General features: G+C 43.7%; 1 protein-coding gene across 5 annotated transcripts in view; it reads right to left on the reverse strand.

Moving 5' to 3' along the window:
* Nucleotides 1–18,121, reverse strand: part of PRLR (prolactin receptor) — a 146,640-nt gene that overhangs the window by 56,851 nt on the left and 71,668 nt on the right. The window lies entirely within an intron of this gene.

An 18,121-nucleotide genomic window follows, 5' to 3' on the forward strand; every position in this document is an offset into this window, starting at 1 on the left:
TAAATTTCTGGGAATCACAAGTGGGGTGTGTGCTGTTGTGCTCAGAATCTGCTTTTGGGCTTCCCATGGGTATTTGGGTGGCCACTATAAGGACAGGGTATGGGATGAGATGGCCTGACCCACCAGGCTCTTCTTATGTTCAGAAGTTGTTACGGGCTTTATATGTCAATAGCAGCACCTTGGTGTGGGCTCGCTGGCAAACAGGCAACCAATGAAACTCTTATAAAACCAATGTTCAATTCTCATTTAAATGAATCAACCATGGGGACAACTTGGATGATCCCTGGGAGAGAGTTCCACAAGTGTGTGTGTAGACACAGAAAAGGCTTTATCTGCATATAGGTAAAGGTAAAGGTACCCCTGCCCAAACGGGCCAGTCTTGACAGACTCTGGGGTTTGTGCGCCCATCTCACATCTATTGGCCGGGGGCCAGCGCTGTCCGGAGACACTTCCGGGTCACGTGGCCAGCGTGACAACGCTGCTCTGGCGAGCCAGAGCCGCACACGGAACGCCGTTTACCTTCCCGCTGGTAAGCGGTACCTATTTATCTACTTGCCCCCGGGGGTGCTTTCGAACTGCTAGGTTGGCAGGCGCTGGGACCGAGCAGCGGGAGCGCACCCCGCCGCGGGGATTCGAACCGCCGACCTTTCGATCGGCAAGCCCTAGGCGCTGAGGCTTTAGCCCACAGCGCCACCCGCGTCCCCTTATCTGCATATAGTCACCTGCATATACTGCAGATCTGTGATGCTGCAAAACAGGAATCATGTCTGGAAGGATATAGGAGGATACAAAATTGTACTGCAAAACCCTTCGAATTAGTGGCTACTTTAAGAACAATTCTTTATTCAGCCAATCAGCACATGCAGTAATGTGCATCGCATGGATGTGCTTTAACTAGTAAGGTGTTTTTCATAAGCAGTGCATCTGTCATTTTCTGTGCACCAAGCAGATGCATTTGTGCCAGCCATATTAATTTGGCTGACAACATGGGGAAAAACCACAGTAACCACCCAATCATCTCCAGATGTTTCTTAGCATCATAACAGTGTTTGTATCCCTCATGATATTAGAGAAAGACCCACATATTACAGAACCCCACAGGCTGTTTCCATTGGATCAGCTCTCATTGCACATTCAGGTATGCAATAAGTAAACCTGGATGGCAATGCATGCTGCCACCCTATCATGGGCACATTGTTGTTTAAGTACAATGTGGACTGGATACACTAGGACTAGATACACACCCTGGTGGAGAAAGAGGAGTGTGGGTGGAGTGCACAGGGCCCAGCAGCACAATCCAGGTGGGGTGCCATCGCAGCTGCCCCCATGCCCGTGCTGGGCACCACACCCCCGCAGGCAGCATGCCACGCCCCCAGGATGTGCACCAGCCACGCCCCCTCGGTGCCAGAGCATGACGCTCTGGCACTGCATACACACATTTTATTCTATATTCAATGGAGGCTGAGCATGCATTTTTTCCATGTACAGTGGTACCTCGGGTTACATATGCTTCAGGTTACATACGCTTCAGGTTACAGACTCCGCTAACCCAGAAATAGTACCTCAGGTTAAGAACTTTGCTTCAGGATGAGAACAGAAATTGCACGGCGGCAGCAGGAGGCCCCATTAGCTAAAGTGGTGCTTCAGGTTAAGAACGGACCTCCGGAACAAATTAAGTACTTAACCCGAGGTACCACTGTAGTCCACACACAGTCTAGATCTACTGCATATTTGTTGCCCCTGAAAAATGCTTCTCAAGAAATGGGTTTCATTCCAAAGATTGAAGCTCATTACAGATTGATTCTGCATTAGCCTGCAGTGTGTCCGTTTGAAAACAGATGGCAGTGGAACAGAATCCCTCAGAAGATGGTGGACTCTCATACAATCTGAGATTTGATGCAATCTCAACTAAAACATGCATGACAGCTGGCTATCCAACCTCTGCTGAGAAAACCTCCTAGGAAGGAGAATCCACCATCTTCCAAGGGAGACCGTTCTACTGTCAAGAAAGTTCCTGATGGTTAGTCAGAATCTCCCATCTCATAACTTGAATCCATTGGTTCAGGTACTACCCCACAGAGCAAAAACAACAACCCAAGCTTGCTCCATCTTCCGTGTGAAAGACCTTTAGATATTTGAAGATGGCTAATGGAAGTGTTTAAACAGAAGTAGGGTGGTCATCTGTCATGGAGGCTATAGGGGCGATTCCTGTAGGGGGTTGGAATAGATGGCCATTGGGATTGCTTCCAGCTCTACAATTCTATGATTTCATGTGCATGCGCTGTCATCTGTGCATGTGCAAAAGCTGAACTGTGGATTCCATTTTTGAACTGTAGGGAAGCTGGATTGAAAAAAAAAAGTGCATCAAAGAGTATTTCTCTACAAGATACAGATGAATTATTGCTAAGGGTAAAAGTAAAGGTAAAGGGGCCCCTGACCATTAGGTCCAGTCATGGCCGACTCTGGGGTTGCAGCGCTCATCTCGCTTTATTGGCCGAGGGAGCCGGCGTACAGCTTCCGGGTTATGTGGCCAGCATGACTAAGCCGCTTTTGGTGAACCAGAGCAGCACACGGAAATGCCGTTTACCTTCCCGCCAGAGCGGTACCTATTTATCTACTTGCACTTTCACGTGCTTTCAAACTGCTAGGTTGGCAGGAGCAGGGACTGAGCGATGGGAGCTCACTCCGTGGCGGGGATTCGAACCGCCGATCTTCTGATCAGCAAGTCCTAGGCTCTGTGGTTTAACCCACAGCGCCACCCACGTGCTAAGGGTATCTTAAAAAAAAACAACTAGCGGTGGGATTGGGATGGAGCAAATGTTCATGTGGACACACCCTTAGACATTTTTCAAGATGCAGGAGAGTTGCTCATGGATAAGCAATTCATAAGGGAGTAAGTCCCATAGAAGAAAGCTCCACTGAGTTCCAAGTACACATACTTAGGATCCAGCTGTACACCTCTCCACCACCTCTTTGCCTTCCTTCAGTATTTATTTCACACTTCTGTCCTTGAACTGCCTCCCTGGTACATGATTTATTGGAAGAAAAACCCGTGGTTGTTTTTATGACTGTAGTAATCTGTTCCTCACCTGCTTTATTTCCTTGTTTTATTATCTTAGTACATTTGTATTTGTTAGGACATGTGCTCACTTTCTCATTTTGCTCACCTGGGTGAGACGTGCACTTTTTATAGCATGCTTGTAAAATCCCCTTTATGGCTTCCAAAGGGCTGTGAAAGGCCGTGTGGGAAAGAGCCAAGGCCCCAGCAGCCCTTCTCTGGCAAATCCCATTGCTGCAACTGACACCCCACCCACAACCCTCTTTAGGGTTAGGGGTCTTTAGTCTCCATATTCCCAGTTGCCAGGTGGAGGGGCTGACATCACCTCACCTCAGAGTAGGCCCAGGGACTGATGCCCCAGAAATGAAAATCAAACTTTAATAGGATCACTAATAATAATAATAATAATGTATTTATATCCCGCCCTCCCCAGCCGAAGCCGGGCTCAGGGTGGCTAACAATAAAATAATACAACATTCTAAAATCATTTCATTAAAATTAATTCAACTCAAACTGATGGCAACCATTAGGCTAAAGTTCTGTGAAGATTGTCAAAGGAGGAAGTCAGGCTGTTCCCTGACCAAAGGCCTGGTGGAACAGCTCTGTCTCACAGGCCCTGCGGAAATATGTCAGTCCCGCAGAGCCCTAGTCTCTTGTGGCAGAGTGTTCCACCATATTGGAGCCACAGCCAAAAAAGCCCTGGCTCTAGTTGAGGCCAGCCTAACCTCTCTGTGGCCTGGGACCTCCAAGATGTTTTTGCTTGAAGACCGTAAGTTCCTCTGTGGGACATACCAGGAGAGGCGGTCCCATAGGTACGAGGGTCCTAGGCCATATAGGGCTTTGAAGGTTAAAACCAGCACCTTAAACCTGATCCTGTACCCCACCGGGAGCCAGTGAAGCTGGTATAGCACTGGGTGAATGTGATCTCGCAGCGAGGACCCCATAAGGGACACATGCAGCATTGCAAGATCTGGTGTTTATCAGATTGGGCAGAGTGGAAACCTTTTGTGCTTTTGACACAGCAGTCCTGGAATCTGGAGCAGCTGATAGCATCTCCTGTAGCGTCAGAAAGGTGTGCGGGTTAAGTGAAAAGTATTCTTTCAAAAATGGTTTGGCCTGGAAGATCTTGATGGGTCAGCCAACTCATGACTGTGGGCTGTTCAAACTGGATGCTCAAGTTTACCCAAGGCACACCTCCAATTCCTGAGGTTGTCTCGGCAGCCTTGATCTTTATCGGCCTGGCACTTCCCACAAAAGGAACTCTGGCCAAGACACGGTTTATTCATCCAGGTTTCATTGCTGGTTCCATCCAGGCTAAGTAACAAGCTTCATGAAAATGGTGGGTCCAGCCAAAGTTAAATGCATGTAAGTACTATTGTTTTGGATGTGTGAGAGAATTAAAAAAATGTGCTCAGCTCTCTTCTGCTGGAAATGCCAAGAGTGAAAAATTGGACTGAAGTCACTACTGTTAAAAACAAAAGTATGTGCAAAACAATTTTGTAGAAACTTACACAATAAACTTCTATTTAAAAGAGGTATGGGGAACCTGTAGCTCTACAGATGTTTCTGGACAAATCCCCTGACCATTGTTTGCTTGTTGGTTGGCTGGTTTAATATATTTATCTACTGCTTCATGCTTAATAACTCTCAGCAGTTTACGAAATAATGAAACTGAAAACTAAAATTTGCAATGCAATATAAAACAATAAAATACATAGCAGTATATTTTGAAAACATCTTAAAAGTCAGGGATTCCTTCCTTCTCCAGCCTCCCTCTTGCCAAGGGACATCCTGATTCACAATATACAAAATTCACCCCAAAACACATATACATTGCACCCACATTCTCTCTTATTTACACAAATCATACAGTATCTACTTGTCAGGAGTAGGTCAGCAATAAAGAAAAACACTGGAGCTAGAGAAGTTAACTCTTTATTCAGGGAAATGAAAACAGCGCCGGCCTAGTGGTCACAGCAACTCTTCCTAGTATGTCTTGCCCCAATGAGGCAGCTGCAAGGATTGAAGGTCCCCACCTTCCCACCTCTCTCTAAGGATCCTTCCATGGTTCCTTTCCCAGCAGCCTAAGGCTCCATCATCTTGTCTCTCATCATCCCACCCTCTTCATTTCTCTGTATATTCTGGGAGACCAGTGGATAGGGGAGCTGGCCGCAGCAGATGAGGAAGATGCCCTAGATTCTTCAGCAACCTGCCTCATCTCTGTCGCCTGGCCCCTCTCCTCTCCCGCCTTTGAGTCTGGACTGCTCTCTTCCTGCTCACTAAACCCTGTTGCCTCTTCAGCTTCTGACGCCTCCTCCTCCCTCTTCTCACTCATCATTGTCCCACCACCAATCCCAATCTCAGAGCCTTCTTACCCTGGCCCAGCTGGTTCCTCCCACCACTCCTCTCCATCCAGCCAATCTACGACTCCTTCAATATCACTCACTCCATTCTATTTCACCTCAAGTCACTCCAATATCTCCTTCTCAATCACCAAACCACTGCCACCAATTATTGCTATTGCTCCAATAAAAATATATTGCAAAACCCACAATGAGACAATGAAAGCATTCACTGGCAGAACCATAAAAGAATGTAGAAACAAATGGCTGCCTGTTAGTTGCATGGCTATATTGTTCCTGACAGCCACCTGGCTCTCACCCAGGTTAGTTTAACCCACACAAGGATGGGTGGAACTGCACACCCACTCCCTGGTGCCCCTTCCTCTAATCTAGGAGTGTCCTGTCGACATTTCAGTTTGCACACGAGACACTCCATTAGTCCTGCTGGCTGGGACTAATGGGAGTTGGATTGAAAACATATCTAAACTAAAGTAACTACAGTGGTACCTCGGGTTACAGATGCTTCACGTTACAGACTCTGCCAACCCAGAAGTAGTACCTCGGGTTAAGAACTTTGCTTCAGGATGAGAACAGAAATCACACAGCGGCAGCGGGAGGCCCCATTAGCTAAAGTGGTGCTTCAGGTTAAGAGCAGTTTCAGGTTAAGAACGGACCTCCAGAACAAATTAAGTTCTTAACCCGTACTAAATGTGCAGCCCAATATTTTGTATATAAGGACTGGGCCAAGCCTCCCTCCACAGTTTCCCCAAAATATTTTTATATGCCACTGCAATTTATGAGCTGTGCGAGATTCCAGGTGCTGCAGATGTCCTTGCGAGGGTCTGTGTTTCCTTTTGGAAATGCGGCACAGCGGAGACCGTAGTGTCTTTATGATATATTGTGTATTTACACATATATACAACCTAAGCCCGCAATTGAGGGGTTCACAGCATTAACACCCCCCCCAAGAGGTTCTGGCTTCTCCCATAGCCACTGCATTGGTTTCAAAACAGACGTAAGCATTCTGCTTTTTGACTGTTTTTCCAGCTCGCTCCAGTAACTCTGTTGCTTAACTCTTAACTGCCGTTCTCAACTCTAACCTACCTAAAATAGTGGCATTGTTATTATGAACTAAACTCAAATGAAAGAGGGAGGAAATCCACTCGTTTGCAAATGAGAGATTTGCCCTTCCGTCCTTTGTCGTGCTAACGGCTCTGGCTTTTGACATTTAGTTTAATTAAGGGATTAGCAAAGTCTAGCACACGGCTTCAAAACACACTGGGACTGGGTCTGTCTTAAACACACATACGAGTCTGGCTTGCACCTCCATGGAAATTAGCTTTGACACCCCAAACCTTAATTAAATTCTAGCACCTATTACAATATTCCATCGAATGGCGCTAATGGAAACACATGGATCAGGACCATGGGGGGGCAAAGGGTTAAAGCTCCTTTCTGCAACAATACAGTACCAATTCAGCTCTCTCTCGCGTACACACAGACTGCACCAACTATTTGTGAAGGAAACATAGAACAGCAAACCACATAAGAAGCATTTCATCTAATTTGTTGATGAAGGCAGCCTGTACTAAACTGACCCAATTAGGTCTTGTGTTTCCGCCATCAGAGACTAGACTGACACAGAGCTCTATCTTCTCATGGCAGCAATCACAGCTGTGGGATTCTTTCCTTCCTTATTTCTCCCCCACTAGCCTAATTTTTGGTGACTATCAGCAAAGCAAACATGTGCTTGCTTCTGAAGCTTCACTGAGCTTCTTCCTCCCTTTCCTTCTTTCTGAGGTGTTCCACCTCCAATATGCCTCTGAATCCAGTTCCTGGGAATCCCAAGTGTGAAGAATGCCCTTGCGCTCAGGTCTTGCTTGTGGGAGAAGCCAGGACAACTCTGGGAGCTGCTGAGTGATGCATACATCAGGTGGCTGATGGAAGCTAGCAACAACTTTGAGGTCCACAGTGGGCAAAAGTGCTATCACATCTAGGCTTCTAGTCATTCTCCCATAGTATGAGTCTTCTACATTCCTGAGAGGTGGAAAGAGATCCACCATTTCTCTGAGGTCTTTATGGTAGAGGTCCATTTGGGTTCAAATGGCAAGCCTCATGAATTGCTCCAGGTTTATAAAGGCCCCTTTAACAGCATCTCTTTAGTACTGCCCTGCTTCCCTCTCATGGCAACAGTTTTGCAAGGCTCTTGCAACCATTAGTCATATGCCTCTTTTGAGTGAGCCTTAATTGCCCTCTCTCATGCACAGACACACAAGTGCACAGTGTTTACTTATGCCCAGGATGAGAACCGGATGCTGGACAAGTAAGAGTCCTTACATTCAAGGTAATTTAATGTGTGTCAGATAAAATTCTGCCGTCTTGCAACACACACAACTGTCTGTATGCTCAACACACTGGAAAGCATCCTGGCTACTTTGCCGTGCTGCATGTACAGTAGTACCTCGGGTTACATACGCTTCAGGTTACAGACTCCACTAACCCAGAAATAGTGCTTCAGGTTAAGAACTTTGCTTCAGGATGAGAACAGAAATCGTGCTCTGGCGGCGCGGCGGCAGCAGGAGGCCCCATTAGCTAAAGTGGGGCTTCAGGTTAAGAACAGTTTCAGGTTAAGAATGGACCTCCAGAATGAATTAAGTATGTAACCAGAGGTACCACTGTATTGGGCGATGATGTGTGTGATGTCATTTCCAGCCAATAAAAATGTGAAATGGCCTGAATGTGTGAATGGCACGAAGATGGTGACTGAGGCTAATTTTCATCTTGGAAATATTGAAGACTTTAGCAAGATTTCAAGGCAAGCTCCATCTGACAACCTTCCAGGCTGGATGGAGCTGCATTCAAGTCCGGTGAAATCTCTATTAAAAGAGAGTGGACACCCTAAAACCAACAGTAACACCCATATAAAATGCAAAGTAACTGTGAAAACCTCTTTCTGTTGAGTAAGACTAGAGTTTCAAGTTAGGGGTCTTGTGGAAAGAGAAATCAACTTGTCAAATTTATTTTGATTATTTTTGCCACTAACTCCCAGAAGTGGACACTTCTAAAAAGGGTTTAAACTAAGATCTGTACCCCAACTGTATGCATGATTATTTTCAAGCAAGTTCAGCCAGGGTCAATGGAAGTGACTTCCTAATCGGAATTAGGACTTTAGCCTTAATCTGTGTTTAAAATGGGATGTGCTTAAGTGATGGCAACCACTGTAGCTGAACTAGAGGCATTCTCTGTTAGCAAACCACAGAGAACATATGCCTCAGGCCTGTTCTTTCCTGCTTTTAATGACGACACGCAAGGCATGAATGGCAGAACTGCCTGCCTGTTTTGACTTTGCACGGGGCCATCACAAATCAAGGCACAAAACAGTTATTAGGTACAAGTTACACTTAAGCATGTATCCATTTCCAAACTGATGTGCTTATTCTTCTTTCACCACCATCCTTGTGGCATATGCTTTCAAAACTAACAAACTAGTTGAATTTTGAAAGTGTATTACAAGAATATCGGGGGGGGGGGTTGTTTTAAAAAAGAAAACCCAAGCAAGTCTAAAAAAATAAAATCTAATAGCGCGGTTTTTGCTTTCAGGAAAACACATATATCTAGCAGTTGCTATAGCAATGAATATAGTAAGTTAAAGCTGAGCAACCATGAGATTGATTCAGAAGGCAATAATTGATTTAAAGCTTCAGTGACTCACTCGGCAAATCCTGCCTTGACTATTTTGCTGTGGGGCACAACATGCTCTTAAAAAGGCACATACAAGTGGATAAATAGTTCTGGGCTCTGTACCTCCTTTGATGACTGAATGCTGTTTGCAGGGTTAACATAAATAAGAAGGGAGATTACAATATCTTCCAAGACAATAATGCCCACTCACATCACAAAGAACTCATAACCCACCTACTATCAGCAGCCAGAAACACCATAACCAGACACCGGAGAGACCTGTCAGGAGTAAGCATGGACCAATGGTACCAAATAGTATGGGAAACAGCCTTATTAGAAAAACTAACCAATAAACTGAAATGGAAGAAGATGTCTTCACCCCTTATGGCTCCCTTTTATCACATACACAGCCCAACAAGCCAACGACAAGAATCCACCAATAGCATACAAATCAATATGACTAACCTGATTCAAAAACATCCACCCATCCCACTCACACATGAAAACAACCCAATCACAACCAACCAACCAACCACACCCTAGGCTAACCCCAACCTCTTTTACCACCAAAGAAACACAAGCGAATAGGAAAGAGGACCCGCACAAGCGATGCTGACACAAAAATACATTAAGTAAAATAGAAACATCGCCACCCCACCCCACCCCACCATGGCCCCTCCACCTCTTCCCCCCTTTTTCTTCCTAATGTAACACTAATGTCTCAACAAATGAAACTGATCTGCAGAAAATGTAACTTGAAGAAAAAGAGACATTGCACATACTGTTGTAAACCAATCTTTAATAAAAAAAAATGTTTAAAGAAAGAAGGGAAATTACACTTTGTCTAAAAAATCCTAATACTATACCATGTCCTGACCTTCAGGATTTGTATGAAGGGCTGCAGCTGCAAGGTAGAGTGTCAATCCCAGGTTCAGTCCTTGACATTTTCATAAGGTCTGTGAGGACTTGAAACCTGGGAACTATGTAAAAAAATGAAAGGTTTCTGGGAAATGATTTATAATGAATTGAAAAAAATGTTGAAGTATACCTTTGTTAAAAAGCCAGAAACTTTTCTGTTAGGAACATTAAGAAATGACATAAAAAAGAAGGATGAGAAGTTGTTTTTATATGCAGTAACAGCAGCAATTTTGGTGGCACAAAAATGGAAACAAGAAGAAATTCCGACGAAAGAAGACTGGAGAATGAAGTTGATGGAATACGCAGAATTAGACAAACTAACAGGGAGAATTCGGAATCAGCGAGACCAGAGATTTACCGAGGACTGGAATAAATTTACAGAGTATATTAAAAATACATGTGAAGGTCAATTAACGTTTGTAGGTTTTCAAGAAGTTCTGTGATAATAAGGGAAAGAAATACTGTTTTATAATAATTGTTAAGATTAATTTGGTCAAAAAACTGAACAAAACAAAACAATACAGATACAAGAAATGTGAACAATTGTGAAAACATGAAAATTTCCAGATAGACTGAAGGAAGTCTGAAAGTGGAAAGATTAGAATTGGATGTATATTTTAAATGGAATGTGTTTTTTTATTGCTATATTTGAAATTTTATAAATAAAAATTATATATATATATATAAAGAAACCTGGGAACTAATTGTCAGCCAACGCAGTTGAGCCAGGTCTGGTGTTATATGCTCGAACCATCTTGTCCTGGTGAACAATCTGGCCATTTAAATTTTGCACCTGCTGAAGTTTCCAAACTGTCTTCAGAGGCAACCCCACATATAATGCATTACACAGGTCCATCCTAGAGGTTACAAAAGCATAGGCCACAGAAGTTGCACGCCAGCCACATCACCACATTTAAACTTATAAGTATTGTTGATAACAGGTAGATAGTTAAGAACCTAAGCAGCTTCAGAGGTGAGCACCTGGCGCCCCCCAGAATTTGATGCCCAGGTGCCCTGCACCTCTTGCACCCCCGGGTAAAGACGGCCCTGATTTCAACTTGATCAAGGCTGCAGTTCAAGTTTTATGGGGTCTTCTAAAGCCCATGCCTCATCCTAAATCATTAAGTTGAAGCCTTCCCTGTGCCCTAGTTTAATACCTCTCCACTTGTTCAATCAAATATCCTTTATTGGGCATAGCAAACAACACATTATCAAACAGACACTGTATACAAATTGTGCAAACTGCGAGCTCAGCATCACAAAGTTTGTCCCAATCAGATCTTTAACTCCAGAGAAAATCAATTTGCACAAATAATACAATACAACACTACCACATCACTGATCAGTTAAGAACCACTAAATCTCTTTATAATGGCCCAGACTTTCTACATGGACAGCACTCAAAAATTCAGCCACTATTAATGTAATTTGATCATTCGTGTCCGAAAGCAGGTCCTGAACCGTTGGTAGCATAGAAATCAGCCTACTGAGTTGTAAGGCCTCTAATAATTGTCTTCTGGCATAAATGCCAAAATCACAAGAAAAGAAAATATGCTCCAAAGTATCAGGTTCCTGTTTACTACATTTGCAGAGACACTCTGATTCTGGGAGAGCTAAATATCTTCCTCTCACTATCATTGAGGGAAACATGAAATCTGGCTAACATAAACAGTCTGCACAATTCATGATTCTTCAGATTTGTCTTGTATCCCCTTTGAAAATCTCTACACAAAGGGAGATTTGAATAGAGAGGAGAGCAAGTGCTGTGCTTTGCAACCTCAAGAGACCTTGATGCTATGTTGTGAGGAAAGCACACTGAACTACACCTAAACTACTCCAGATATTGCCCAGTGCCCTTCAGCCCCCAACATTATTACATTCTTAGATAAGGCACAAGTGAAAACAACTGGTGTTGAATAAGGAGTAGGAGCCAATTTAAATCTGTGCCAAAGATGGTTGCACACAAGAGACTGCTTATGGGCATGGGAGCGCTCATGTGCAAATGGTTTTCTCCATGCATTTTAATTTCAAACTTCGATTAGCCACTTTCAGAATGGTTTACATCAAGGTGGGAAAACTCCAGCCTGTGGGCCAATATTGGCCTGTCATGCCCCCCTATTTGGCCTGCCAGGCAGTCTGGGAGATACCATGCCTGCCCACCCTACATGATATGACTCTTAATCTCAAGGTTGTGGGTCTGAGCCCCACATTGGATAAGCTATTCCAGCATTGCAGGGGATTGGACCAGAGGATCCTCAGGGTCCCTTCCAACCCTACAAGTCTATGATTCTACAGTGTCAGGTGTGTGATGGGTTAGGCCAGGGTTTCAAAGAAACAACCGGGAGCTTAGCATCGTCTCCTGATTGTTCCCTTGCTGGAGCAAAGCACAATCCCATCTGCCCATCACCTGATGGGCTGCAGGAGTGCAACCTTGCTCAAGCAAGAGTTTGGATTTGATATCCCGCTTTATCACTACCCGAAGGAGTCTCAAAGCGGCTAACATTTTCCTTTCCCTTCCTCCCCCACAACAAACACTCTGTGAGGTGAGTGGGGCTGAGAGACTTCAAAGAAGTGTGACTGGCCCAAGGTCACCCAGCAGCTGCATGTGGAGGAGTGGGGAAGCGAACCCGGTTCACCAGATTACGAGTCTATTGCTCTTAACCACTCAATGGCAAGGGGAAGTGGCTTCCATTCAGTGGAGACTGCTCCCTGCCCTGCTCTGCTCTTTGGAGTGTCCCTTGCATTCCCTTCCAGCTTCTGAAATCAACAGCTGTCTGTGCACACCTGTTCCCCACCCCTGGGAACAGGCACCCACTGCCAAAGGAAGCTGCCTGTTTTGGAAGCAGCTGCCTTTGGGGGAAGATTGCCTGCATGCAGGACTCTCCCACACGCAGGTGATCTTCCCAAAGGCAGCTGCTTTCTTCATCTCCCAATCAGATGATTGGGAGAGGAGATAATCAGTCTTTGCAAAAGCACCTGCTTATCTGCAGGACTCTTAAAGGAGGAGTGTTGCTTCAGGCAGCTGCCACCACCCTTCTCCTTTAAATGTAAGAGGAAGGCAGATACTTCAAAGAGCACTTTTGAGAAGCGCTTAAAGGCAGCCCCCTGTGCCCCCCATTTCAGGCTGAAACAGGAGTGTGTGGCTGTCTTGCAGGCTCTGCAAGTCCCCCCGCGCTCTCCTTTTAAGTAGAGACTGGCAAAGCCACCCACCTGTTGATTGTGTGATGGAATAACGATGGCATGTGATTGGCTTGACCACATGCCAATAGATTCCACATACCTATCAGGATCTGACCTGTGAGGCTGATCCCGATAGGTATGAAGAACCAAAAAGTTTCCCATACCTGCCGCACATCGTGAAACATGAAAGCGCAACAAAAAGCATTTCTGCAGAGAGTTACCAACCAAACATAAAACAGAAAGCAAAACTAAAAATCCTGGGCAAATTAGAAAGTTTACCTCAAAACCAAAAAAAGGTTGGGATGATCCCATCTTGGACACAATTTTCACCCACAAGGTGTCTCTGCATAGCTGTCAACTTTTCCCTTTTCTTGCGAGGAATCCTATTTGGAATAAGGGAATTTCCCTTTAAAAAGCGGAAACGTTGACATCTATATGTGTCTCTGGTGTCTAGCCGCCTTACTTCACTTAGTGGAGGGATGTAGAGCAGTGCCTCTGAGAACGTCAAAAGTTTTTTTTAAAGTTATTGGAGTTCAAAGTTAGTAACGAGCACTGTATCAGTGCACGTGATGTTGGAAATGCTCTTCCACATTATCAGACCCAACTTCTGCTAAACTGAGAGGAGGGGGTGGTAACCAAAGGGGGCAATAAATTTGTGTCAGAGCTTATGGCCAAACTGCTTGTTAAGTTGAGTGAGTAGTTTTGCCTTGTGTCAGATAGTGGCTTTGGGGGGAGAGTAGGGGGTTTGGGGTCAATAATTTGGCATTGGGGAAAGGGTTAACCCTATACACCAGTCCTGATCCACCCTCCTCCACCAAACTGGCTGCATTTAAAGTTTTAAGAACAAGCGCTCATTGCCAAACTACGTTTAGTGTAGCATGTTGTTTGAGAACATCTCTTTTTTGAGAATGCCAAGATTCAGTTGTGATCCTTGAGCATGGAGTGTTTTCTACTGCAGAGGTGAGCATACAAGGAATTGTAAGGTCTGGATAATGCTTTAGAGCCAGGGATAGGGAACTTGTATCCTTCCAGATGTTGCTGAACTCTGAGTCCTATCGGCTCCAGGCCCAGCTAGGATGGTCAAGTGTCAGGGATGGGAGGAGTAAATCTGTCAATTTCAGTTTTTCATTTTCCCAATCTTAAATACATCAGTTTGTGGTTGTTGTTCATCATCACTTCATTCATCATCATTTCAGTACAGTTTTCTTCTATTACATTACTATTATTATTATTATTATTATTATTATTATTATTATCACCACTACTACATAGATTGATTATGGACAATTTTGCTGAATGCACACATTTTTGCAAAGCCCCCCCCCCAATATAATGCATTTCCTGTATATTATTTTGTTTTCATTACGCATTTTAAGGCACAGTATGTGCATTTTAGTACCCATTACTTGGCTGGAGAAAAGCACTGCCAAAGTCAGAGAGCTGCAGAATTCTGGAGGGTGGTTGTGTTTTAGTTCTTGTGTTGTTTTAAAAAGTGCAAATAAGATAAGGTCACCTTTAAACGCAACCAGATTCCGAAAAAGTTTAACCATTCGGCAGCCGTAAAACGACACCAGAAGTAGCGATACAAAGGGCTGTTCATCAGCTGTTTTCCTGAAGATCAGCCAATTTAATGTGTGGAAACTTGTAAGCGATGTGTTCACGACTCTGCTGAAGTGTGAAGCTGTCGTCAGTACTTAATTGCTGATGTAGTTCAAATATTCACAGCCCATTTCTCCCCAAATGGGAAACAAATCTGCTAACAGAAGCCACAAAGGAATGTGCTGCAGGTTTGGCACAGTGGCCAAGAGACTGAGTCTGAGTACAGTGGTACCTCGGGTTAAGTACTTAATTCGTTCCGGAGGTCCGTTCTTAACCTGAAACTGTTCTTAACCTGAAGCACCAGTTTAGCTAATGGGGCCTCCTGCTGCTGCCGTGCTGCCGGAGCACGATTTCTGTTCTCATCCTGAAGCAAAGTTCTTAACCCGAGGTAATATTTCTGGGTTAGCGGAGTCTGTAACCTGAAGTGTATGTAACCTGAAGTGTATGTAACCTGAGGTACCACTGTACACACCTTATGTTCAAAGCATACAACTTGCCCTAAGGAATCCTGAGAACAGTAGTCCACTAAGAACTGTGCTGGGAACTGTAGATCTGTGAGGGTAAACTACAGTTTCCACGGTTCTTTGAGGGAAGTCATGTGCTTTAAATGTGTATGGAGGCTGAGCTATGAATCTCAGGATGTCCCTGGTTCAAATCGTGGCGCTCACCGACCTCGGTTCCCCTATTTGCAATATGAGTATAATAATATAGTGTTATCTTACAGGGTTATGCTGTTGCAACAATTACTTCACCTGCATTATCTAGTTGTATTTGGAACATTTTGAACTGTGATATGAACATGAAGCATCATGTGGAACCTGTGAGAAGGGACTTCCAATGAAAAATTCAACAGTATCCTAATTACTTCACATTAATTAGTCAGCTTTTAAAATATAGGTCTCCACTGGCACCATCCAACAAGGAAACTAGGGGCATCACTTGAATCCAAAAAATGTGTTAATCAAAGCCTTTAAAAGGATTCATGATATGGTTATGTTATTTAGTCAACAGAAAGCACTATGGACACTTATAATTTGGCATTATCCTGCAATATCCCAACTGCGATTTTATTTTTTCTCTCTCCAAGGGGCTAATTAGTTGCTCTGTCAGTAAAAAAGGTAAAATAACTAAGCAGATTCCATACTGCCAATTCCATACTGATGCCATTTGCTACATTAGTTTGTAAGGGAGATGAAAGGAAGGTTTTTTTTGTTCGTTTGTTATTCTCAAGCAGAAAAAGTGCTGGTTATAAAGTTGATGTGCTTCCAAGGCAGTGTTTATATTCAGATATATATTAGATTAGTCTTTTGAACACTGTCTTTGGAGCACCTGGGCACTTCATTGTTTCAAGTCCTTTACTTGTTTACTACTCTGTCATATGCTTTAGCTGTTGTGGATTTCCCCCCTCATGCAGGTTCACAGCTCTTTTCTTAATTGTTCCTTTAAGGGCCACTTCTAGATCCACACAGATGAACCCACATGTGGCTATTTCCATTAACGATCAAGGAAAAGACAACTCTTTGAGGCAGGAAAATGATGCAAGTTTGACCTCCAATCACTGGGTTCTTAAAAGGCACAGGGAAGAAAAAGATGACAGTGATTTAATTTATATACCACTTCATGTCAAAATAGGCTTTTATATAACGTCCCTGCAGAACCAAATCTGAACCTAAGCCATTTGCAGAGCAGCAAAGGGTCACCTATGTCAAGGATTGAAGACTTCAGTTTCTGTGAATTGCAAAGCAAACTGACCCCCTTGGACTAATGTGTGGTTGGGAACATAATTATGCTAAGATTTTTGCATGTCTCTGAATTTTGCAATGCAGTACTTGGCTCAGAAAAAAACGACAGAGCACATCTTTGATCTGACTGCCACTGTAGCTAAACAGGCGAGGGAGGTTTTGAGACAATAAATATCTGTTTATCAAAGGCAAAAGTTGAGAAAAAATATACATACATCACAAGCCGCAACCCATCTTCAAAGCCACCTTCAACTGTCTGGGAAACTTATCCTCTGAGCAAAGAGTACAGCACTGTACAGAATGCAATTGTAATGCAATTAGTGTGTACCTCTGTGCTTGTCCAAGTGCCTTTGTAAATGGTGGGTTTTTCTTTTCTTTTTTGAAGAAACATGCCTCTTTTCTAATCATCCATGTGACAAGAAACAATATTTATTACGTGTTTGTAAGAACAAATCTTATGCATTAAAAAAGAGAAAATTGATGTTGGATCAAAGTGTTTCAAAGTTTGCCAAGTCAAAATACATATAAAAAATGGAATGGAGTTACAATTAGCTACTGCAGGTATGAAAAACTGGCAGTGTTTCTTCTTATGTAATACACTGTGAACCTGCTTAATTGCATTTAAACACATACAAACAGAGGCGCGCGCACACACACACACACACACACACACACACCTTTTCGCAATAGTTCCCAAAAGCTGACTCAGTTCTCATTGCTATTCAAGTTTGCACTGCTATTGTGAGTGTCACTCAACATTACCTGAAACTGCAAGCCATTTCTTTTCACTTGTAGTTCATTTCAGTAGTTTATTGCTCTAGCCAAAGGCCATGACAAACTTGTAGCAATAATATTAATAAAATACAAAACATCCATCCATAATAAGCTGACATCCATTATGTAAGAGAAGATACCAGAGAAACCAACAAGCTTAAATTTAGTTTGATTTCAGATTAAACCTTTGTATTGCCAAAACAACTCAGTGATTTGATCTAGCTCCCTTTTCCTATTACTATTTTTTTTTTGCAGCCAGTGCATAGAGGGCCACTCTGCATGTTACCAAGTTCTAACTATCCACAGGATTTGCCAATCAAAATCAGCACCCACAGAAGATGTGGCACAAACACAGCACATCTCAAAGGAGTTAGGCAATCATCCTCTTTGGCTCTTCTCACAGGACTTGCCCTGACTAGAAGTCTCGACTCCCAAGTTAAACTATTGCCAATCACAGATGGGAGTTCTGGGAGTTATGCCACCAGAACATTATCCCAGAAGAAGGTGGCATATCCATGCAGGACCCACCACCCTCTTTGAATGTTCCACCACCATCCATAACTCCCAGTGCCAGCATATCAGGCGGAAGGATTCTGTCTTAACCTCGTGTGGTCTGAGAGCTTGGAGCAACCAGCCCAGACCTCTTTACACCCAGAGTTCACATGGCAGACAGAGAAACAATAGGCTTGACTTCATTCCTCCCAAGGTGAGGGGGAGTAATCTTAGTTAAGCCAGGCAGGACAACATACTCTATGGCATTAACCCCTTCATGTGTTAATTAGACTTAAGCATTTTGGTTATACGAGGCTTATTATCCTACATTGACA

Source organism: Podarcis vaucheri, assembly GCF_965113315.1.
Source record: "Podarcis vaucheri genome assembly, chromosome: 11".
Taxonomy (NCBI): Eukaryota; Metazoa; Chordata; class Lepidosauria; order Squamata; family Lacertidae; genus Podarcis; species Podarcis vaucheri.